Here is a 24,440-nt window from a genome sequence, read left to right on the forward strand (position 1 = left end):
CGACATCGTTCGAAGGGTGGGGTTGGTTGTCGGCCCATGTTTCCCTTGAAATTCGTGAAAATCCAGGTGCACGCGGCGCCCGCTGGGAGAAAGGGGTGGCGCACGGATGCCAGGATAGGATAAACACTGGCATACAGCCGCGTTATAGAACGCTCCGTGTATATATAGATAGAGGCTGAACTTGGCCCCGATGCCTGAATGTGCCGAGAATCCCAGAGGGAAATACAGAAATACAGATAACCGAGGTGGTTTATTATTGTAACGACATTGAATAGGGGGTTGGTGGGTTGACTGGCTCGTTGGCTGGCTGGCTGGCTGGCTGTTCGGCTGTTCAGTTGCTTTTCCTAGCGACGGATTCGAACTGTGCTCAAAAACGAGCATTGTAAAATTTGTTCTCCTATATTTTCCCTCTCCTGGTTTTTATTCCTAAGAAATTGTTGCGCTTTATGAATTTTTATTGGACTTGAGTGAATTTTTAAATGAGACAGAATATCATCGAGAGCTGGTGACTCTATAATGTCGAACAAGTATTTTTATTAAGTATTTAAAAGGAGAGATTGATCAATTTAGATGTTTAAAATAGACGATGTTCGTTTTTGAAAATGTGGAACAAATGTTTAAAAACGAAGACTGATCAGTTCAGAGTTTTAAAATAGGAAGAAGCTTTTCTCGTGATTTTTTGTTGAAACAACGGGAATGATTTACTTCCTTTTATTTATCAGAGACGTTGCGCTGCAAGTGGAGGTTATCGTCAATTATGCATTTGCAATGCTACGGTTCAATTGTTTGATACCAAGGAGCTACATATATGAAAATTATTAAAAAAAGAAGGAGACTGTGACGTTCACGTTGATACAACAGAAAATCACATGCCATTCTAACAACGTCGATTTACCAATAACTTGCCGCAAGTTGATTATACCGAATGTACTGCTCCTCGACTACCGATTCTGATTAGAACAGAAAATTGCATTCCTCGCCGCACACCACACGGTCGCAATTTATTTGCAATCGCAATTCATTTCGTAAGAGACCGAGTTAAATATTCTCAGACCCATTTAAGTTTTATCGAAACATCTGCAATAAAATTTTCTCAGAAGTACTACTAAATAATCATCGAACAATTATTAAAATTATATTACTACGAAGTAGTGAAATTTCTCAAACATGCGGACAAACGATTATCAAAATAGTGAACCTCTTCAATCCCTCTGCAAAATCTATACGATGATAGGAGATATTTAAAATATCTTTAATTGCTTCAATTCGATAAGATAGTCATCGAAAAGTAAAACGAACTCCAAAAAAATTTCGAAACCCACATTTAACCTTTATTGAAAAAAGAAGCACGCTTTAGAACGATTCGATTCGATAGGATAATGGCATCGAAAGCGAGAACGAGCCACGAGTAGACGTGGAGAGTTCGTTTTGAAAACTCGAATGCACGAGGTCATTGTACTCCGACGCGAGTCAATTTAATGGCAAAGTCGCGGGCAAGCGTGTACAGAGCGGTGTGCAACAAACAGCCGCGCGGCGTCGCCGTCTCGTAAGCAGCTCCGCTTATCGTAGGGCAAGTTCAAGGCTCGTCGCGGGTCATAATAATCGCGTATCGAACTCAGACTCGTTCAGAAACAAACGTGTTGTTTGCTGCCGATACGGCCTAGCGCTACTTCTCTCTTTCTCCTTTCTCTCCTTTGCTTTCGTCTCTCTCTCTCTTTCTCTTCTCGTCACGATAAAACATGCTCGCCTAACAATTAAAACGAATCGATTCGTTCCTCGACAAGCAAAGTTTTCTCATACTAATCACGTGAAAATCGAGAAGTCGTAGTATTTCATTTAAACAATATTTTTTAACTCGATCTTTCTTTTCTTGCGTAAGATTTTTTGTCCTTTCTCTTCCTTTTCTTTATTTTCTCTGTGAAATGGAACTGCGATAAGAAAAACATTCAGATCAATGTTCGGCAGAGAATCGAACGGCCGGTCGTTGATACTGATAAGAGGAATGTGTTCTATGAAACGCGTTTATCCGTTAGGGATTCTAGAGATGTGGGTGTAAAATGAGCGATGTTAGCTGTTCTTACCAATCGTCCAGCTAGATCTGCCAGTTTCCATCCTATCATTCGTAGTCAATAACGCTTCTCTCTCGCGTTTCAGTAACAGCAATTTTGCTGCATTATAGAAACTCAACAGTATCCTAACATGTATTTAATGCTTCTTAGCGATTATAACATGGTATACGTTCGAAAAATTTTGTTGAAATATTTTGAAAAATATTGAATCAAATTTCTTTCTCAGCTTTCGTAATAAATTACAACTGAATGGAATTGTAAAACAGTTAAACTTCCTAAGTTTCTTAGAACATATGTCGGACGTGGCAAGGAGCGAGATTTTACTGGAAAGTTCAACAGATCGACGATGATTTTCACGAGTCGTCGACTCGTAGTTGCTTCTTGTCTTTATCGTGCCACTTTCCGAGAGCTGACCTTAAGTGAGTCACTGACAGCTATTATCGTGACTTTCACGGACAGCCGTGCGTAGGCAGAGCGCATCTCGTGATGAGCCGCGATTAAACGAGAAAATTGTTGTTCCGCTCGATGATAGCCTGTCGAGTGCAAATAATATGCGATTCTCGAAATCGATCACTGAATAACCCGTCATCGTATATGCATCACCTTCGTTGCTCCATTATGCCGCGACAATGACAACCGATTATGTTAAACTCCTCTATGTTCTACGCCTTGCTAGAAGAGGGACGCGACGTCTCCGCCCTCCAACATTTCATAATAATCGCGACAGGCAGTTGAAACTGGGGCATCCCGATTTTTTAGACTTCTGTCCCTTGTAGCAGGAAAAAGGACATCCTTATGTCGTCATTTTAATTAGATAAGAATTATAAAAACGTATAAAGTAGTTTTAATAACAAATTTAAATTTTCCTCTACCAAATAGCTTTTATCTCTATCCCATTAGAAAACTAGCAAAAGAAAATATAAATAGCACAGAACTGTCGTTTTGTAGAAATAATTAAATAAAAAATGATCGCGCTACAATATCGCGATAGTATTAGAATCGTTAGACGATTGTAACAATTAAAATTCCAAATATGAAATAGCCATCTGTAATTTCACATTCTGTGCAGCTACTTTTGATTTTAAAAAACGAACAAGTTGCACATATAACACTTCTCCAAACATTTCGTGATCTTTACGAGTACATTGAGACAGCGTCGATCGGTTAGGAGTTGCGGAACGACGCACGACAAAGGCAAGGTAAAAAGGAAAAAGAAAAAGAAAAACGAGAGGAATGGGAAGAGATGCTCGGATGATAGATGGGCAGCGGCACGAGTCGAAGGCCCCGACCGGTATACAAGCATTGCCGTCACAACAACCCACACCATCGCGGATCTTAACACCCTCTTTATCCCGAGGGAAGGCTCACCCCCCGTGTCTTTCTGCTCGCGAAACAGGAGGCCACCCTCGAGTTCATCGTACACCTGGCTGCTGTCGAGAGGCCATCCGCGATGCCCCAATTTTTATCGCCTTTCTCACTGTTTTGACCCGTTTCATGACCGAGGGTAAGCGATTTTAACCCCTCAAATTCCTCCACAAGTTCTTCTCCCTTTTCTTTTTCTCACTTTCGTTTGCATCTTTTTCTGTTCTGTGAAACGAATGCGTGTATTACTCGAATAAACAAGAAGCTTGATTCCGACTGGAATTGAAGATGAAAGACGAAATTGCAATCGTGCAATTGACGTATTAGCCACGTCCTCGGATATCGGTTAACCCTTTGAAGTATTTTCTTCTTTTCTTTCGTGTAGAAAAAAAGAAGGTGATGTAAAGAATTTCTGAAATGGACAAGGAAGATAATTTTGATGGATTTGAGGTCGAAAATTGCAGAACAAATCGCTATTATGCGACTGGTGTAATAGTTTTCCATCGAACAACCCTTTGAAACATTTTCTTTCGTTTCCTTTTTTTTCGCGTGAAAACTTGTATTTCTGGGATAGAATGAAAGAGAAAGTTGGTCTCGAATAGTTTGAAGTTGAAAGTCGGAGACGGAATTGCGATCGTGCAACTGGCATGATATCCTCGCCCTCCGACATCGATCAACCCTTGAAAACGTTTGTCACTTGCCGGGTTTCGCTGCAATTGGATCGATACGTATACTCTGCGGAGGAGAAGTATCCCTACGCGCGAACCGGTTAATTGGCTGCATTGTCGCCTTTTTATGCCAAGGTTGCAACGATAAGTTATCGAGGGAGGTGGGTCGAGGCGCGAAGAATTTTCTTAGACGTCGGTCTTACGAAGAGAAATAATTCCAGAAGCTAAGAATGGAGAAGTCGACTTTGGCCTTTGGTTTTCTTTCCAATATGATTCAGTAGAAGTATTTGGTAATGCTGTTCACACCGTAAAGAATGTTTCGTTTTAAATCGTAGAATTTCAAGAGCTGACTTTTTCGCAACTGCAGATATAATTCAATTCCCTTCCTTTTCGCTATCAAAAATAGGTATCAAGCTCAATTTCCCTCAAGATAGAGACAATTTCATATTAAAGATTTCATTCGTATTCGTAAAAACACTTACTTTCTTTCGCTTTCTGCCTTGCGTCTTGCGTCTTACCGTGTTAAAAACGTAAGACATAACATTGGAATTATGAAGAATATATATGTCGGAGATGAAAGGAAAACCGGAGCCTTCCCTTTGCAATTTTGAGGAAGCCTTCTAATGCTTTAGCCTAGATTTTATCATAACTGTAATTAAGCAATTGTCATTTGTAATTGTTTGATATTTGTGAAAGCGAAAGTGGGTTCGAGGTGACAACTGGTCGCTGAACGTAGCCACGGTCACGGGATAAACGTTTTGCCTGACGAAGGTGTGGATCGGTTGTATTGTTCTCCCTAGAAATCACATAGAATTGTACTTTAGAGATGTCGATATAATGGGACACACGTTGTATTAGGAATCAATCTCCAGACAGAAACTGCCTAGCAACAGCGTTTGGATCTTTCTCGATGTTTCCAAAGTGTATACAACAAACTTTTGACAGAAATTGCCTAGCAACAACGATTGGAACCTTCTCGATGTCTCCAGCGAGCATATAACAAACAAATGCAGTCGTATAGCGAAAAAGATTTTCATCAGATATTCATTCGTGTGATCGCCTTGGAAAGTGATACATCGAGCAATTTACCGAGTGTCTCAGCAATCGTATTTTTGTATTTAAAATTATTCTACGCATAGTAAAGAGTTATCCCGTTGACCGTGGATTCGTTTGAACCCCGGAACATTGTTAATAGCGTTAATTAAATTCATTATTCGTAAAACCTATCAATCGTTAATCTCATTATTCGTTAAATTTATTATTCGTAAGACATATTATTCGTTCCTCTTATTGTTCGTTAAACTTATTATTCTTTAATCTAATTATTAGTTAAACTTATCGTTTGTTAATCTTATCATTTATTAAACTCATTATTCATAATATTTTGTAAAATCTTGTTTACTCGCGTAAATATATTCTCTGTTTCGTAAATCAATGGCTAATTCAAACGAAGAATCATTACACGCCTTAAATCCTAATGATAACCCGACATATATTATATACACTCGACGAATACTTGCTGTAAAGACAAAATTATGAAAAGAACGATACATTAAGGCGTTGACTAGCATGTAAATGCAATAATAAATACAATCTTCTATAAATACTTTTCGTAGCCACTGTATATAAACAACCACTTGTGGAACACCCTGTAGGTATTTACTACGTCGTTGCTACAATAACAAGAAAGACGGATAGTCCGGAGGCAACCGAAAGAAGTGTCAACGCCCACGCCGCCTCTTGCGCGGTATTACGTCGTGTTACGTCGCCGGGAGCGGCGATTCACACGTGCCGGTCGGGAATCGCGCGTTGGAACCGCCGGGGGCAGCGATCTTCAACGAAGATCGCATCAGTGACGTGCGATACGCCGCGCGTTTTGCGGTCTCTTTTGCGGTCGAGTTTTCGCGCGATTTATCTCTACGCTAATGGCATCGCTGGAAAATTTTATACGTGACCTACGCGAACGAAGGCACACGCAGCAGGTTCTAGAAATCGCTGGACATCATGGGCGGAGCACGACATGAGGATCAAGCAGTGGGGACCACAGTTGAATCAGCCTGGAGCAAATGGGCAATGGGTGATCTCACTGACAACGTGCTCGTCCACGCGCTCCGCCCATGTTTTGTCGCGATTTCTGTCCTAAATATTGATATGAATTTGGGAAACGATACAGAAATTGGGAACGTTCGTGCGAATTCACATTTTTGGAAAGTGGAAAATATTGTTTTGTGCGCATATGATATAAATGCTGCACATATTTACACATACGAAATTCTCATCAACGATAACAATTTTTGCAGACAGTTAATCTGCAGAATACCAGCCACCAACGTCATACGCATATGTGCGACGTTTATGGATTAATTATAATAGAATTTTAAGACACGAAACAAACGGATATATTATAATTGACGTGCTCTTGGTTAAAAAGAATACAAATTGCACGCGATATTGTTGAGGTATGATATATACACTTTATCCTCGCCAAATAGTGTTTGAAGTTTTATATAAATACAATAAGTAGTTCAATTTATTATAGTATAAAAACTATTATCACGCGCTTAGACAAACGAATGGTATCATTTGATCAACAAAACAATTTAAAATCGTATCTATACACCGTGAAACCTATACATTCCAATCCATTACAATCCGATTCCTCACACGGTGCTCCAACTCCGCCAGCAATCCACGGATCATGCCGCTCCATTTCCAAACACATAACCCATTCCATCCTAATCATCATAATCATCAATCACCCTCCCTATTGCAATCAAACAAAAGCACCCTATCAATGTCACCCGGCATCCAGCCGAAACATAGTCATCGTTCAATTTCCTCTGCGATCAAGCAAAGTCAACAAATCATGAAACACGTTTCGTTTTCGCTTTCCAAGGCCGTGGAAAAGTGAATGAGCCGTTTCTCAACGTCTTGCCAGGCCCGAGTAGAGTTGATTGGCCTGATGTACGATAACCCTGAGGCAATTGCAGCCGGTTATCGGACACGGTTATCGGTTCGACGAGTGAAACGCGCGCGAATCGTCGGATCCGACGCCGTCCAGTAACCGAACACTCGCCGGATCCTCTTTCTCTCCTCTTTGCTACCGTTGACAGGCTTCGTACAGTTCGATTTATCGAGAAACCGGAACCGAAAAGCCCGCCCAATGCCGATTATTCGGTTCGCGTTCGAACCAAAGGGAGAATCACCCCTTTCCGCGGATCGATCCAAACCAATCGACCGATCCGTCTACCATTCGATGTTCTTTTCTTTCGGGGTGGATGAGGTTGCCGATGATGGATGAATAAGAGGATTTTCTTTGTAATTTTCTTTGGACTTTTTTTTTATAAGAGAATGACGTGGAATGGTAATAAGGAAGAGTTTTTCGATGGTTTGGAACGAGGGCTTGATTCGTGAGATTATGCATTCTGAATTCTAGTTTAAAGTCATATTCATCATTAAAACTATGAAATTTGTCGAAATGATGGAATTCACATTATTCTTCTTATGGTTATTAAAGTATGCTAATTTTGCAAATTAAAATTCCAACATGATTAGATTCAGATAAATTCTATACATTTACGTGTAATATATTTAAGTAAATTTAAAACATTAGTAATTCTGACGTTTTTGAAAATTTTGTACTTTTTCCCTTTGTAGAAAAATACCAGAGCAGCATAAGCAAACGTGTAACGATAATTCTTTGATGATAAATCTACAAACACTATTTTTTTTTACTTTTACTATTGCTAAAGTCCCCATTTACATACGCGAGATTTGCCATCATTCCTCTTCGTTTAGGCTTATGTGTATTATATACGTTATATACTTGTTAAAGCGTATAATCGTTCAATCGCGTTATTATCATTTTAGCATTGCAAGTATCGAGCATTTGTTTAATTTAAATCTCTATTAACGATCTTTGGGAAACATAGAAAATTATTCGATTATTACTCGTTCATTAAATACGATTGGAATCTCTCTTCCATTTCTATAAAATATTTTACAACTTTGTTATTATACGTATATCATAATTCCGTAGAACTTTCACTCTCAATCCTTATTTAGCTTTTACTCGATTTAGGATTAAAGTGGATCGCATTAGGGTTAAACGATCCCACAAATCGGTTGACGCGACGAAAAGTCGATTTTCGGAAGAGGAGGAAAAAGAAATTCAATTCGATTCGTGTAGCAAATGAAGCGAGCGATTAAAGAGCGTTTCGATTCGACGTCGGCGCTTTCGCGTTTTCACCGGTTTTTTTTTTGTCGGCAAAAGGGAGGCGCCGAGGTGCGCCCGCGCGCCTATTTCGTCGTAATAATGGATATTGAGAGCCTGCCGGGGCACAAGGGATCGATCGAGCCGCGGAAGTCGAAAAATTCGTCCCACTTCCTGACCGCCTCTCGGCGAAACGTCTCGCAACGGTGAACTACTCCCTGCCCTTGCCTCCTTTGCTCGGGTTCCTTGCTTTCTCTCGTGCTCCTTCTTCGCTCCTTTCCTTTATAAAATCTCCCGACATCGTTCCATCGTCTATTTTTTAGTCGCTTCCACTTTTTCCTACCACTTTACGACCATTTTAGAAACCATTAATGATATTTAGCAGGTAAGGAATGGAATAAAAGAAAGTACGTATAGTCCAAAATTAAATGATATGTCAAACTGTTGTAATATACCACTTATAATCTAACAATACCAGTTCAAGATTTAAGAAAAGAAAGGAACATCTTACAAATGTACAGTATAGTCTTACAACTAAAAGGAATTTATTCGCGTTACTGTATAAGTTTGATCTCAATCGAGAAGCTAACTAACCATAATTATAAGGCAAACTGTGCCTCTAACGCCAGTAAAAAAATCATCTTTGAAAAAGAAGAACTTATAGAACGAAGAACTTGTTCACCTTGTCGCGTAATTTTCATCTCGTTCAGAAAACACGGAAGATGTGAACAGATTGCTCGCTTCACTCCGTTCATTCTGCGAAAGGAAAAGTCGATTAATCGTCGCCCAGGACAATTGACTCGATTAAGAGACGCGGACTTAACATTTCGTATAAATTAACACAACCTCCCCTTTCCTTCCTCTCTCCTCCCGTTTTCCCTTTCTATCTTGGTAAAAGGGAAAACGGTGAAAACTCGATTTTCCTGGAAGAGAGGCAGGCGCGAAGACGTTGCGACAGCGAAATCGCGCGAGTAACGATCGACCCGGCCACCTTGCCAAGGGAATTTCGTCCTTGGTACACGGGCCGGGTTCTCCGGGACGCGGCCTTCATCAGCCGAGTGTGAAATCCAGTTTTCGTGGTCGTTAGCCGCGGTTCGTCGATCCATTGCGACGATGGAGCCGCGTCTAGCCAAATTTCCCGAGATTTTACGATGTTTACCGTGTCTTCGATAAAACTTTTTCCCCTTGCATAAAAATATCACAGGAGCATAGGCAAACGTGTAACGATAATTCTTTCATGATAAAACTACAAATATTAGTTTTTTAAACTAATTTTTTTTACTTTTACCGTTCCTGAAGTATCCATCTACATACGCGAGATTTACCACGATTCCTCTTCGTTCGAGCTTCTCTGTCAGAAGATGTTGAAGACAGAATACTTGTTTCTATTTAGCGTAACGGTAGTTACACACAGGTGATTTTATCTCTAACATGGCCAGTTCTCTTTAACATTTGACAATCGTAAAGGACGAAAAGAGGTTCTCTCTGTAAAGAAGAATGAAAACATCGCGACAAAACGTATCATCTATCGGATTACCCGTTCCGAACCGGAAACCTTTGCAGCTCGATCGTCAAAGGCAATAAGAACCGATCTCAATACCATTTCGAGCCAGTCAACAAAAATTCTATCTTGCATTACGAGAATCTAATTATCCTCGTACAGCAGATGGCGTTTCGTGTTTCGAGCGATCGAATCGCCTTTTGGAAATCTCGCGAACGAGATCTGCTTTTCTTCTTCTGGTGTCTGCCATCTGCCGACCGGCGTCCTATTTGCGAAACTGGTTAATGTCAATAGTTCGTCCTTGCTCGCATTCGGCTCGACCGAGTTTAATTTTAGTTAATCCTGAAATACATATACGTGTATTTGAAACACGTACGTGTATGCGTGTGCACGCATGAACGTTCGCAAGTGTGTGTACAGGAAGAACGAGAGGCGAGTATCGATCGAGCGACGACTGTTTTTCGACTCGTCGAAACACCCTGAATCCCGGGGCGGCTTGTGCCAAGCTAGCAACGAATTCGTGGCGACGCGCGGCCATTTCTCGCATCGCCATCGAAGCATCTGTCGCTTTAAGTACATCTGCTCGCATTTAAACGCGCCGTTTTCCGATAATCTTTGTGCGAAGCCGCGACCAAGGAAGCGACACGATCGTTTCAAGCACGTTTTACCCGAAGTGAAACAATTCTTTTCGCCTCTTAATCCTTCCGCATCCATAGACGCGGTTCGATGTCGTGCTCGCGACGTATGGATGAGATATCGCTGATCTTTTCAGAACCGAATTTCGTTTTAGTTTGAGAAATACATCGATTCTATTTTTTATTAATGCGAATTTTTATACAATTATAGCTCCGACAGGGAAAAATGCAGAAAATGCGTACGTGAGAATACTTATGTAAAACATATTATACATGACACATAAGTACGTCTTATGATATTTAGTGGATACGAAGCCTTTCATCCGGATTTTATTTGTTTAATTAATCAGTTAATTAATTAAATTAAAGTACGGTGTTGCGTATACGCAACATCAAGCATGAAAGAAAGGGTTAAGACGTGAGGTATTTCATTCATAAATTCGAGACAGAATTAGTTCGTAAGACATGTTGTCCGTGAGCGTGAAGAGGTTAATGTAATTATACAGGTTGTTAGGAATGAAGATATCATTCACCGTAGGAAATCAAAAACGACTAGTCAACGAAAAATTGATTCTTCGATCGGGAAGACCGTGTAATTAAGAAACATGACAGAGAAATGTTAGCTATAGGAAAGTTCAGCAACTAAGAGAAGCGGAAAAGTTTTTTTAGGTAAAAGAAGTAATAAAATAAATAAGAAGATTCTCCAGGCTCTCGACATAAAATATTTAATGATCTACGACCGAGGATCTAGCATAAAAAACGTCCGTTACAGCGCAAGTATCGTTCAGCCTGTCTGTGTTGCTCGAATAAATCTTAATTACCATTATTCAGTACGATATCTCGTTCTTCTCAACATTCTTCTTGGAACGAATCTTAATTACCGCTGTCAATAACGATATTTGTCTTCTTCTTCGGATAACAAGTTACACAATTACATACATTAAAACGATAATTCTATAGGTACGTGTATTATTGGATTCTCGCAAAAGTTCGTGGATTTGAACTTGATTTATCTCAATTTCCACTATTTCATACGAGAGAGAACATTCTTTTTCGCCATCCACTGATATCGGAGTAAAAACACCGATAAAAATAATTTCTTTTTTTTTCCTCTAGCCTTCGTAAGTTTCTATCATTAGAAATTGACAAAGACCAAAGCGTTTTTTCCAAGTCTACGAATTATTTTCGTTCTGAATCCACTAATCGGTGAAAGACACCGATTGAGAACCTCTGGTCCAGCAACCAACACAATAAGTTCCCTCGTAATGCTATTCAGGAATCCAATTTTAAAGGACGCAGTCATTGCGCGGCGTATGCGCTCTCGAAACGAATCGAATTTGTGTCGCTCCCCCCTCCCCCCGCCGCCACCCTCCGAAAACTCTTCTCGAAGTCGAACGGAAATGGTCTGGCGACGACGTTCGCGAATCGATAGGCCTGTGGCCGAAAAATGGCCAAAATGTGCTTTACGCACGCCGGATGTTCTGAACGTGACCTCCTTGACGTCATCGTGCCATGTCGTAGCAGGTTCGACGCGCTCGCTGAATCTATATCATCCACTAGATGTCACGTGGACCTGAGCAGTATGTACGCTACCAGCGAATTGTTGTGATTCGCGAATCGTCGACTCTGCAGCCACTGAGAAACGGTAGTCGACAAACCGAGACGATCGATCGTCGGGGGCTTCAGGTCTCCGCTTAACGCCGATGGCTCCGTGTCGATTTTCAGTGTCGAACGTACATTGGAAGTTGCAAGGGTTTGACGATAACGGGTAGTTGTACACGAAGGTGAAGAATTTTTCATCATTTATCTTGTGATTTTTTTCTTTTTTTCACGTAAATATGGTATGTACGTTGATTTTAGATATTTCGATCTTCAGGAATTTATTCGAGGACAGTATCGAAATACGACAGTGAGATTAGAATTTGTAAAATTGAATTCATTCTGAGACAGATAGATAATATCTTCGTTATATTTGATCTATAGTCCATGGCAAAAGTGTGACTCGATATTACGAGACAAGGGGTTGAAACGTTAAGGTTAAATGCGATCGAACAATCGTATGATTCGGGATTTCTAAGCCTCTCTCGAAGAAATCGATTCTCCTATTTTCTATTCATCGCTGTAACGGTCGAATAATTTGGCAAAAAAAAAAGATTCCTTTAAAATTCACCCCTGAAACCTCGAGATGTCTTCCTTCTCATTTAAAACCCATATTTCTCCCAATTGAAACGGACGAAAAATAAAAGGAAGAAAGAAAAGGGAACTTAAGGCAGGATAAAACGTACGACGGTGAAATTCCAGCGTCGAAAGGAACAAGGCTTGGAAGCGGACGGAATTTACAGTTTTGCGCGCATTTGTTCCCCGGCTACGGGAAGAAGACTGTGACTTTGCGGAGCCGCGAGAGCGAGCTAGACAGCCACGCAGAGAGAGAACAGAGAAAAAGAGGACCTTGAATCTACGCAGTCCTGCTAGCGGCAGGAACGTTTCTCGAGTCGATATATCGATCCCCGCCCCCACTCGCTGCTTCCTGCCACGGGAACAGGACTCGCTCTCTCCCCCATCCTCTCCCCGTCTCCTCCTCTTTCTCCCTCTCCCGCAGGATGAGTCACAGCCTCCCCGTAACACATCGGCAGCTACGATGCTCTACGAGAACACGCGCGCGCACGCACAATCGCACGTACGAGCAACGGAGAAACACAGAGAAAACCATTCTTTTACTCTGTTTTTCTCCACGTCCTTCTCCTACTCCCTCTCTTTTTTCATCTTTTCTCCTCCCCCTTTCCTAGTTTACCCCTACCCCTTCTTCTTTTTCTTTTCCACGCTCCGATGAACTTTTTCTTCCTTGTTGAAAACCTCGACTCCTTCTTCTTCTTCTTCTTCTTCCTCTCTATTTCTTTTTGTCGTTTCATGATATACATGATTACTGTATATGATTATATATTTCATACTATATATGATTATGTTTGAAAAATTGCGCTCACATTATTCCATCGAACATAAAGTTATACGGTTTCGTGTATAATACACGGGAATTGTGCGAACGTGAACTGTATAATACTTTGCTTTCTCCAGTTTCCGCCCTTCGTGAGAATTCTTTGCCTCCTTCCATTTCTTTTCGCAGTTCCCTACTGTGTATCGATTAGGTGGAAAATTTCCAGCGAATATGAAGTTATGTATATATATATATATCCGTGAACTTGTTACGGAGGCGAAAAATTGATTTTGGTTTTCCTAATTTCCAACGTTTATGTGAAGCTCTCCGCCTCGTTTCGCGGTGGCCGTGTTCCCGTTCCTCCCAGTGCTCGTTCGCCGCCCTCTGGCTGCCCTCGGTGCGTCACTTTCACCGTTTCCCTTTTGTTTCACCGCTCGATTTCGCCGGCGACACTTATCGGAAAAGCTCGGCCTCCGCCGTTTCCGGTTCGCACAAAGTCATTCCCTTTTCCGCTGAATCTACGAAGACGGAAGTTTCGCTCGTTGCTCGATCATTTACGCAGTTCACACTTGGAAAATAATATTACAAAGCAAAGTCGATGCTTCTCGTGGCTCACTCATTTACGAAACACAACAATTTCCTTAAGTCACAAAACTTTCGTGTCGTTCAAACGTTTTGACCAATTTGAAATACCATCGAAAAATAATCCTGATAATAGATTATTAGAAAAACAAAGTCGTCAATTCCCATAAGTCCTAAATTACAAAGTTGCCAAATAATCAAAACAGTTTGCCAATTGAACTCAAAGAATTTTCCCGAAACGATCGTCGAGCGTAGACCAAATTCCCAAAGTAGAATTCCGCGTTGGCCTGGCAAATTCGTACAACCTACAATCTGCACGAATTCACGTGCTCATGATCAATCTTCAGATTCCATGGATACTTTCAACCCCCGCGTTCGCGATGCTTCCATAGGAAGTCGGCAATTTCGTTGCGAATTATACGCGTGTACAGCAGTTCTAGCCAACATTGGTGGACTTGGCGAAGAATGTCGAAGTCGAAGAGACTTGGACTTCGTTAATAGGAATAACCACGAGAATTTTCCTGATCGTGGTCATGGGTTTGCTCTCGATGATCGAACGAGTGAGGCTAACAGAGTGTGCGAAGTCGAGAACCTTGTCGCGAACAGGACACGCAGGCGATACGCGTGCACGTGCAACCGTTCACGTGCACTTAATGACAAGGTGGGACACCCCAATGTCCAATTATAGCTAAAAAATGCAAAATACCTTGCTCACGTTGCCCGTCCTGTTGTCCTGTCACGATTCGTTGATAGATTCCATGGGCTGATCAAAAACGACGAAGCCTTTTGCTTCTTTCTCGAAGCTATTGACAGATAAATATGCAACTTCGTCCATCTTTGATCTCAATTTTTATTATCTTGTTGCTTCGGAAGATTTGTAATGAAATCGTTGATTATTTCTTTATTAATTCTCGTCTAGGCTGCTCCCATAAATGGAAGTTGATTTTTCTGTTCTGAATTCTTGGATCTTTATTTGTCCTTTAGATTCTTCATAATTGAAGTTAGGCTTTCTTTTTATTAGAGTTCTTTAAATTTTCTCAACATTTCTAATCTTTTAGCAATACTTGAAAGAAATGAACAACGCGAATTAGATCTCCTATTCTTACACTCGGATATTATCGTCTCTCCCAAATGTCTGTATAATTCTTCAACGTACAAAGCGCTTCAACGCGAAGAATCCGTAGAAACAGCGATGGAAAAGTTTTCGATTAAAAAGTTGATAATTTGTATAAATACAGTAAAATTTCATTTATCGTCGAACATATAACTGCAATTCATATAACATACATATACGTATGAAAGATATAATAGAAACACTTTGCCCACGATTTATAATTATTCGTTCACAAGAATTCGTTTAAACTAAATAAATATCCTTTCCAATAAATGATGCTACATTGAACGAGATAATGATTAAAAAGACGACGTTCTAATTACATGTTTAATATTTCGTACAATCTACCTACATTGACCGAAAAGCAAAGAAAAGGCAAATTACATTTTGCGTGTACAAACTTAGAATGAAAATACGAACTTAGCCAAAGACAAGTTTGAAAACGTCACCTCGTAGGGCCAAACTGCGGCCACGGTTTACCCGTGGATTACGAGCATTGCGCGAAGCCCCGTGAAGGAAATAATCCGGCTAGATTCGCCATATCGATTTTGAGCTGTGCACGACTCTAATGCGTCAGGCACGCGTCTCTCTCTCTGGCTGGCTTTCAGCGTGCGTGCACGCACACTGTGGACGCGCGCGTATTTCAAACGCCGCTGTGACTCATGCGTCGCCACACACGTGTATGCACTTACACACACACACACACACACACACACACGAGAGGGTTGGAGCTCTCTCGCTCGCGCGCCATCGTTTGTGCGTGTGTATCGCGCGTACGAATCGTGCGACCTTGCGCACGCATTATATGCGTGCTTACACGCTCCCACGGTGGCGAGACTCCGCCGCGACGCCACATATTCCGCGCAACTTTTCGACGTGCTCGTTTCGATCGTGATCAAAGCGTAGCTGCTTTTCGTGCTTTCGATCGTCTTGTGAATTTTACTCCTTTGCAGTTTTCTTTCCTCCAGGCATTTATTAACGATCTAGGGAATTTTTCATTTCGAAATTTGGAAATTTTTTCGAAGGAAATGTTTGGAATTTTGCTTTCTGTGTGGCTTTTTGGAGAGTCGAAGTTATTTTGGCTTTGACGCGGGTTTCTAGTTTTTAGCTTCTCGTAGAATCTAATGTCTTTTATGTTTAACATTCGAAGCGTACATTTTTGGAGCGGACGTTTAAAATTTTTCCTTCTTCTTATGATCTTTTGGCGATCGACGTTCTCTTTCATGCAGAATTTCTAGTTATTTGTCTCGGTGTAGCTTTAAAGAAGCTATTAACGTTATTATCGTTGCAAGCTTTGTAGGCTTGTAGATTTTAATTTTCTTTCGTTTAACGTAAACATTATTCCAAAGAATATAAGAATAGACAAGATTATACTCATAGAAATCGTAGAGACGAAACTCCTTTACTTAAATGGCATTGAAATACAGTCTTTCAATTTTCGTACTTGCACGTAAGCTAGTTCCAATTGAAAATGTAACTTGTTAGTACCTACCTGCTTCAGGCTCGTTTCAGAATCGTTTCTGGGAACAGAAGGTGCGAACGTTCTAGCGGGAACGACTGGAACACGGTACTATAACTCCAGCAATATTACTATGTAGAATTACTCCCTTTGAGTAAAACATAATTTAAGCGAAGAAAGAGGAATTTATATTATTCAGTATAAATTAAAATTACGTCTATTTCTTTTCTTTTTAATTAATGTTTTAAATCAAAATGCCTGCAATGAGAGGCACGTTAAATTTGAAAGTAAACAACTTTGTGAGAAATGGATTGCTGCGTTACGAATTTATAACGACCATAAATGAAACAGTTTATACAGGGTGTGATTTAGATGAAAGGCGAACAGATCGGTGATAACCGCGCGATCCTGTAAGATGTCTATCAAAGACGTAACGAACGGAAAACGTGACCAACGATCTACGTATTCTGTCCGAGGAATGAATAGATAACCTAGCCAGACAATCGAGCCGTGTTGTTTTTTTACTAAACTTTCTGTAATTTTTTTTCTTCTTTGATTTTTCAAGCGATGGTGGTAAATTTATCCCCTCGTTTTCCAGCCTATGTTTCTATGTTTACGTCAGATTGAAACATTAAAATGCGAATATATCCCTATCCCATCGTGCAATAAACATCCGACGTAGATTAAAATAAACCTGAATACGAGAAAACGTGTTTAATTACCGAATAGTTCTAGTAGCTCTGGTAAATTTATCAGCCTATTTCTCGCGGAGTTCTCTGTATTCTACGATTTCAGTCACTCTACAATTGCAACATTCTTTACCTATTTAATTCTGCAACAATTTCGATACAAATATCGTAAGAAATTTAAATATTCTTTACGTTCTTTCTGTCTGTCCATAAAGATAGCTGTTATTTTAATAAACTTACATATAGTGGTTAGAAAAAATATTGTCACACCATTGTATTATATACAGGTATATTATACTTCGTGTTATTTAATGTTATAAAAATTTGATACTATGAAAATGAAATGTAAAAATTGGTAGACGAACGCTTTATCAGAAAATAAGGCTGTATATCAATAGTTTCGTAGCCATTGTAAATTTATCGAAATATGTAGGTAAATATTAATTTTCCAATCGAAATCACAACGTGGCAGAATCGATCGAAAAATGATCGCGATGTATATCGAAGATTATCTCGCCACTTTCCGATTACTCCTCGATTTCTCTTCTTGTACGCGAAGTTTGCAAACGGTTTAACGGTGCCGGGTATTTGTTGTTCCTCGAATTTTTGCCGGCGACGCGCGCGCCGCGTGTCTAATTTCGCGTTTGCATTCACCTTTTCGCTCGGTTTTGCGTTTGCGTCGAAGATACTACATCCGGCAGCCAGTCGGATCGATACAAGCGTGCGAGAAAGAGAACCCGAACACGGGAAGGAGAGGTACTGTACGAAGAGAGACACAACCGTGTCCTCTTTCTCTTTCTCGCCGTTTCGCACTCTCCAGGCCGTGGCACCGACCCTGAAGCCAAGGCAAGACCTTGAGTTCGCGCGTCAATCCCGTGAAAGGGAAACTCAAGACACCCCGTCCGACGAAATTCCTCGCGAATTCTCTCGATAAAAAAACCGTCGACCCTTCAAGCGGATACGGGAAAAAACGGACGTTACGTTCCTCGCTCGATTTCTCTGTTAACGGGGGATGATTTGTTCGGGCGAGTTCGCGTTCGTTATCTACGATTGAGAATTTCCGATTCTTCACCGCGTTTCGCAACTGGATCTATGCAGTGGCTTGTACAATTTGAATTTTCATCGCTGATAACGTAATTCGGATTTATTTACCTATTTATTTAGATTCCAATTAAAATATCGTATCGTAAGATAGAACGGTACACCTTTTGAACATTGAATTACGATTTTTCGTAATCTTTCTTTTTTTTAACTACGTACGCCGCCTCGTAAAATCGTACGATAAGAATCCACCGATTCTCCCCTCGTAACATCCCCATCTATCCGTCGCAAAAATCAAACGATCCAGCTGAACAATTCCCACGAACAAACAACAATTACGTATTCATTGCTTGTTTCCTTGGAGATAAGAGAAAAGATATTTGTTGCTTTCACGTCGATATGGTATCGTAATCGGCGCTGTGATCCGCAAACCTAACCCGAACCGTAACTTCGAGGTGGGCCATCGCTGCATGGAACGTCGAAAGGGTGTGGTTATTATTTTTTTCGATTCGCGGACTGCACGTGCTGGCCCTCTATTGCTTCCTCTGTCGCCTCTGTACGAACTTTTACGATATTCCCTGCCGACGTTCGGCCACTTCTCCATTCTTTTTTGCCCGTGGATGCGCCACGCTACCGGACTCTGTCCTACGTACGCTGGATGAAGCAGGTAAAAAGGCCCTTACAGCTGTCTGACAGCTGCCGCCTCTGTCCTATATACATACGTGATGAACCACTTTCCTCCACATGTATATATTTACCCTCGTGTACACGCATGTACGTTTATACGTACACACGTAGAGAAGTACACGTATCAGACAAATCGAACGAATGTTAGCCGGAGTCGGAACGCACTTTGTGTTTTGGTGCACGTGCAGCATGCTCGCGCGTACAACGCGTAACGAATGCGCCGCAGGATCGATCGTACAGCATAACGGAATTAGTGGCGCATCATTTCATCCCTTTTCTACGATTCTACGCATCCTCCCTTTCCCCAACTTGCACACGCTCAGCGAATCTCGTTACATCGCCCCGCGCCAGACGCTGGTACACTCCGTTGATTTTCGCTCGATTCGTCGTCGATTCGATCGCTGTTCCTTGCCGATGCCATGCTCTCTGTCCTGTCCGTCTTTACGGATCCTCGCGGAGAGAAACGCGCACGCATAAATATTCGATTGTCCGTCGAAACGGGGCTGGAACTGGTTTCTGTTGCCGAGACGAGTACGAGATTCGAGGCTTCTGCTAGTTGAAAGTCGAAACGTAAAGAGAACCAGAAATTCGTTTTCGAATGGATTGCGAGACAAGTCTGGTGGAGGTTGTGAGAGAAGTTGCGCGTTTGATTGTTCGAAAATTTTGGCGAGATTGCTTCGCAGAATTGTGGGTGAATTTTATCCGAAGAATTATTATTTATTCCATAGAAAACCATGTTACCTTTCAAGTTTACAGTTACTCTTCGCCACACTTTTTTTTTATCCTACCACACCTCCTTAAGCTTATTTGGAGATTTATTTAAAAACGAGGAACCAATCAGTCTTCCGAAATTCTTTCAGAAATATAGAAGAAAATATAGAAGAACTCGCTTATTCTCCATTCTAATTCCAAACTTCGCCCAAAAATTAATCCAGAAGGATTGCTCTAATTTTTGCATCAAAACCGCGCAGGTATTAAACTCGAAAGAAAGACAGCTTATATTTTCCAAACAACGTCCCTGTCCTATCCACTTGCTAAACAGCGAACACGTTAGAAAATAGAAAACGATATACTCGACCAGCAATTAAAACGAATTATCGATTACAAGTTTCTAAATGGCAATATCAAATCGTAAGACAAATGTACGAATGAAAGACGAGTTTAGAAGTCGGCTGGTCTGCAAGACAGTCTTCTGTCGTGGCCAGGAGCATCCTTTCCGGGGCAGCTGCTCCTTTGTCACGGGCGAAGGAACATTGGCGTGGCGGCCGGCAAGAAGCAGAGGAAAAGTCGAAAGGAACGGGTCGGATAATGGCGCGAGACCGAGTGAGACAACGGCACGGGAATTATGTCGACAATGCTGCTGATTGCTGGTTCATTATGACGTCATAAAAGCGAATCTAGTTGGTGCGGTATGTACCTAGCGCCGACGATGAAGGATAATCGGCGCAGAGGCGCGCAGGCCTTCTGCGCTCCGATCGACCAAGTTCACCGTAAACGCGAATTGTGAATTCGCCGCTCAAGTCTTTTTAGTATTAGGTTGTCCGAAAAGTATCTTTCTTTTGCAAACGTGTTTTTTACAACAGTGCACCTTCATACAAACGTGAAACCAAGTCTGTGAAATGTCGCGGTGTTAATCTCAACAGAGCAAAAAAGGATCGTGCGTAATTCGACAAAATAATATAAAACAAAAAACGTTGTGCGTCTATTATTTCCTCATAAAACGAAAGAAACTTTTCGGACAACCTAATAGAAACTCTAAAGGATCGATATAATACGATGGTTCGATGAGAATCTTTCTTGTACGATTTTCTTTCTCTCCTTTCTTTTTTTACATTAACAGGATAATGTCTCGAAATAACTTCTGCAAACATCGCTGAATTATTATATCCTTCTCTGTCATTTATCGACATTTGTTGAAACGTATGATCTCGTTATAAGAGGGTATCACATTTAAATTATCTTTCTTCGAATTCGAATATATTATAATTTGTACGAATGTACAACTGTTCGATTCGTCTTAGTCAGAAATTTGTATAATCAAGAAATTAAAATTGCCGATCATCGTCTTGTTATAATCTCGATTTTGTTTCATTCACACACAACCTATAGTCATTTATCGTACTGATGCCATTCCTGTTTCTTCTATCGTACCCTCTGCTGTGACTCTTCGTCCACCTGTCACGCAAGTCCATGTCTCTTTACTCTTGTGATCTCATTCGTCACACACCCCCTTGTGTTTGTAGAATATCGCGCGACTTACGTCGCCAAAGGCTTTCAGCTCATAAATAATGAGGTAAGATTCCCTTCTTTCGTATGTATAGGTCAGCGATTGTTAGTGGGGTTTTAAACTGGGATATCGAAGGAGATTGAGAAACGTTCGTTAAGTAACTTCGAACGAAGATTTATAGTTTGGGCTGAAATTATAGTAGGGTGGAATGATTAGAAATCGAAAAGAAACATTCCCTAGGAAGGAAAGAATCCCTTGTTGTTGTTGAATCTTCACGTCTCAATCTCTCTCTCATTTCGATAGATCAGTAGACTTCTAATGTTTTGAAAGTATCTTTAGCATGAAATTGAAAAAAGAAATTAGGCGCATCGACGACAATTCTGTCATATTTTCCTGAAATTAAACAAATATTTCCATAATAGAGAAACACGATTGTGTGCGAGCAGGTGTCGGAAATGATCTTTAGAACGGATTAAAGAGAACGAAATTCGGTTTCCCTGTGGAAACACAAATTCCACTGGAAAATAGTTGAGCGATCTATAAGTACAGGAAGTTCATCGAGAACGATGAGAAAAAGTTCGTGAACGATTCGCTTTTAAAACGCAGCTTTCGTTCGAAACAAGCTTAACGAGCCATAGATAGAGAAAGTTCATCAAAAACGATAGAAATGATGTGTTAAAGCGGATGATAATTAGTCGATGTATAGGAAAACGAGCCACGTTCGCTGCACCGGCTACACGGTGTCTCTAATCATCGAGCTGTCAGCCCAATTGGGTCAATTAAGAGCGTCGATTCGAAAGCCCTTCCATTTTCGCGCGAGCAATTTCGAGTCGAGTGCGTCAGCCAGTGCTCGGTGCCATGGTGTCCCATGGCGCAAATAAATCACACGTAAGTGTACTTGCACGTTGCCGCGCACCCGGCCTTCTGCGCTATCGGCCAACGTGGATATTAATTATTCGTTTGTTCATAGAGTTGTTTATACAGCCAGCTATTGAGATCTGTTTTTCAATAGATAGCAGATTAACGATGCTGTGAAATTAGCGATATCTCTTCCCCACGAAGAAGCTGTGGAAATAAAAAAGTACAGAGGTAAAATTATTTGCCTCACAATGGGAATTTGCAACGTTGAATTTTTGAAACTGGCACGTGAAAATGAATTTTTCATTCGCCTTGTTTTCCATATTTTTCGTACAATTCCGGTTGATTCGTATCTGCAATATATGTAGAAGCCAGTGATGTTTTACGTGAAGATACTACGCTGAACAAAATTGAACGGTAATATTCGTTTGTGCGCATTTCGCTTCAATTCGGCCACGTTCACATAAAGTTCCATCTATACAATAGCGAATTTATTGCATTGTATCTCCCTATTAGTCACAGTCTCCCAAGCGATAGCAGCTACAGTGTGGAGGTATATGGCAGTGAGTTCATCGGTTGGGGTCACCGGTGACTCAGACACAGGAAAATCGTTAGGCGACGTGTGTTTACAGAAAAATCGTTGCCACTTATTTGCTGGACTGTCGGTGAGAATTATTACAGGAAAAAGCTCTCGCGCCACGTGTTCACCGATCGTTTCATTTACGTTTGATTAAAAATTATACTTGAAAAATAAATTTCATCGTTGCTAAACATACATTTACCATCCTTAGGATTTCTTTTTACTTGCTATTCTTAGATGTTACTTCCAGTTTCATAAGACACTCGTTAATGAAACATAAATTGTTATCAAAACTGCGAAGAAAAATGCATCACACGTAGATCTTACTCGAAAATTTATAATTTACTACATTGTAATAAGAAGATTTTTACTCTTCGTCTGAGAGTGTAATGCGCAACCTTGTGTCATCGTACAAAAACGAACAGTCCTCGAGACATTGTGATAGCAATAGGTACATTTCTTTTTTATAATATTCGCGTAACTATCAATTCCAAACGCTCGACCATCTTAAGATCCAACCACCAATCGCATCTATCGAATTACCCCATATGCCTAACATTTGACCTGAGTCTATCAATTTGGCCGGTGAATTTGACAGCGAAATCCCTGTCTGATATCTGGAAGCTAGTCGAATGGGGCCCGGGCAACGACCTAATTCCATCTTGGTCCTTGTATGATCGGCAAAATGGCTTGTTCCATTTCGTTCAAGTCCACCGTGTACAACCCCAATGGTACAGTAAGCCGCTGCTAATTCCAATTACGAATGGTCATTAGTTTCATCCCGAAGGAAAATCGGGTCAGAAATTGTACACCGTTTTCCTCTACCCTCCATCCTCTTCTCCTATGTCGCGTCGTGGTTAGTTGGCCACATTCGTAGACCCAATCGATCGTTGCCTTGATTTATGTTGCACGCTAATTACGCTCATTTACATGAGGATAGATCAAGCTCGCTCCAATTAGATTCGCCGTGGCGATTGACACGCGCGTGCCATCCGATCGACCGTGATAATCCGCGGGTTCCCACTCTACAATGTTAATGTTATGCTTGCGACATTTGATCGACGTACTTACATGTAAGACGTATCGTACGTTCACGTTTTGAAAGTGTCAGTTGGAAATTTTGGAAAATCATTGCTTTCAAATTTGTATTCGTAAGTGTCAATTTTAGAGGAAAGATAATTATATGGAAATTGGGAAACATTTCATTTCAAGTTTATATTGGTGAAAGGTAGCTTCGAAGAAAAATTATTGCATGGAAATTATAGAAAATTTGATTTCAAAATTGCATTTATAAAATAATCTGTGTTACGTTTGAGGGACTTGGAAACAAATGAAGCAAATTACAGAATCTTATATTTCCGTTCGGATTGATTCGAATCAAACTGTAATAAAGAAATCTGTTTGCCTTTAAATATTATTATTAAACTCGTAGAAATTCATAACCAAATCTTACGAATAAATACGGCTGTTAGATATTGTTTTCCGCTCTTTCTTCTGGAAATATCCACTTGTACCATTCCTTCACAAAGGCTATTATAATTAGAGGATTCGTAATTACAGCGAAAATTTGTTCTTTTCTAAAGCTGTTCAATATTTAAGAATTTATGAACGCGATACGTGTACAATCCTTCTCGATTTGAAAAAATGAAAAACTTGTAAAAAGCAGAGAATATGTCGACTAGTCTGCGACAATTCAATTAACCAAAATTCGCTAACGAATCAATCCAATCCCCGTTCCAATTTATATTCACTTTTCGAGGCAATTTCGAAAAAACAGCTGAAAGTTCGGCTAATCCCACCCCATCTCTCGCAACGAGAGATCA

General features: G+C 40.7%; 1 protein-coding gene across 2 annotated transcripts in view; it reads left to right on the plus strand.

Moving 5' to 3' along the window:
• Tet (tet methylcytosine dioxygenase-like) overlaps nt 1-24,440 on the plus strand; it is a 146,915-nt gene that overhangs the window by 17,763 nt on the left and 104,712 nt on the right. The window lies entirely within an intron of this gene.

Source organism: Bombus vancouverensis, chromosome 10 (assembly GCF_051014615.1).
Source record: "Bombus vancouverensis nearcticus chromosome 10, iyBomVanc1_principal, whole genome shotgun sequence".
NCBI classification, from domain to species: Eukaryota; Metazoa; Arthropoda; class Insecta; order Hymenoptera; family Apidae; genus Bombus; species Bombus vancouverensis.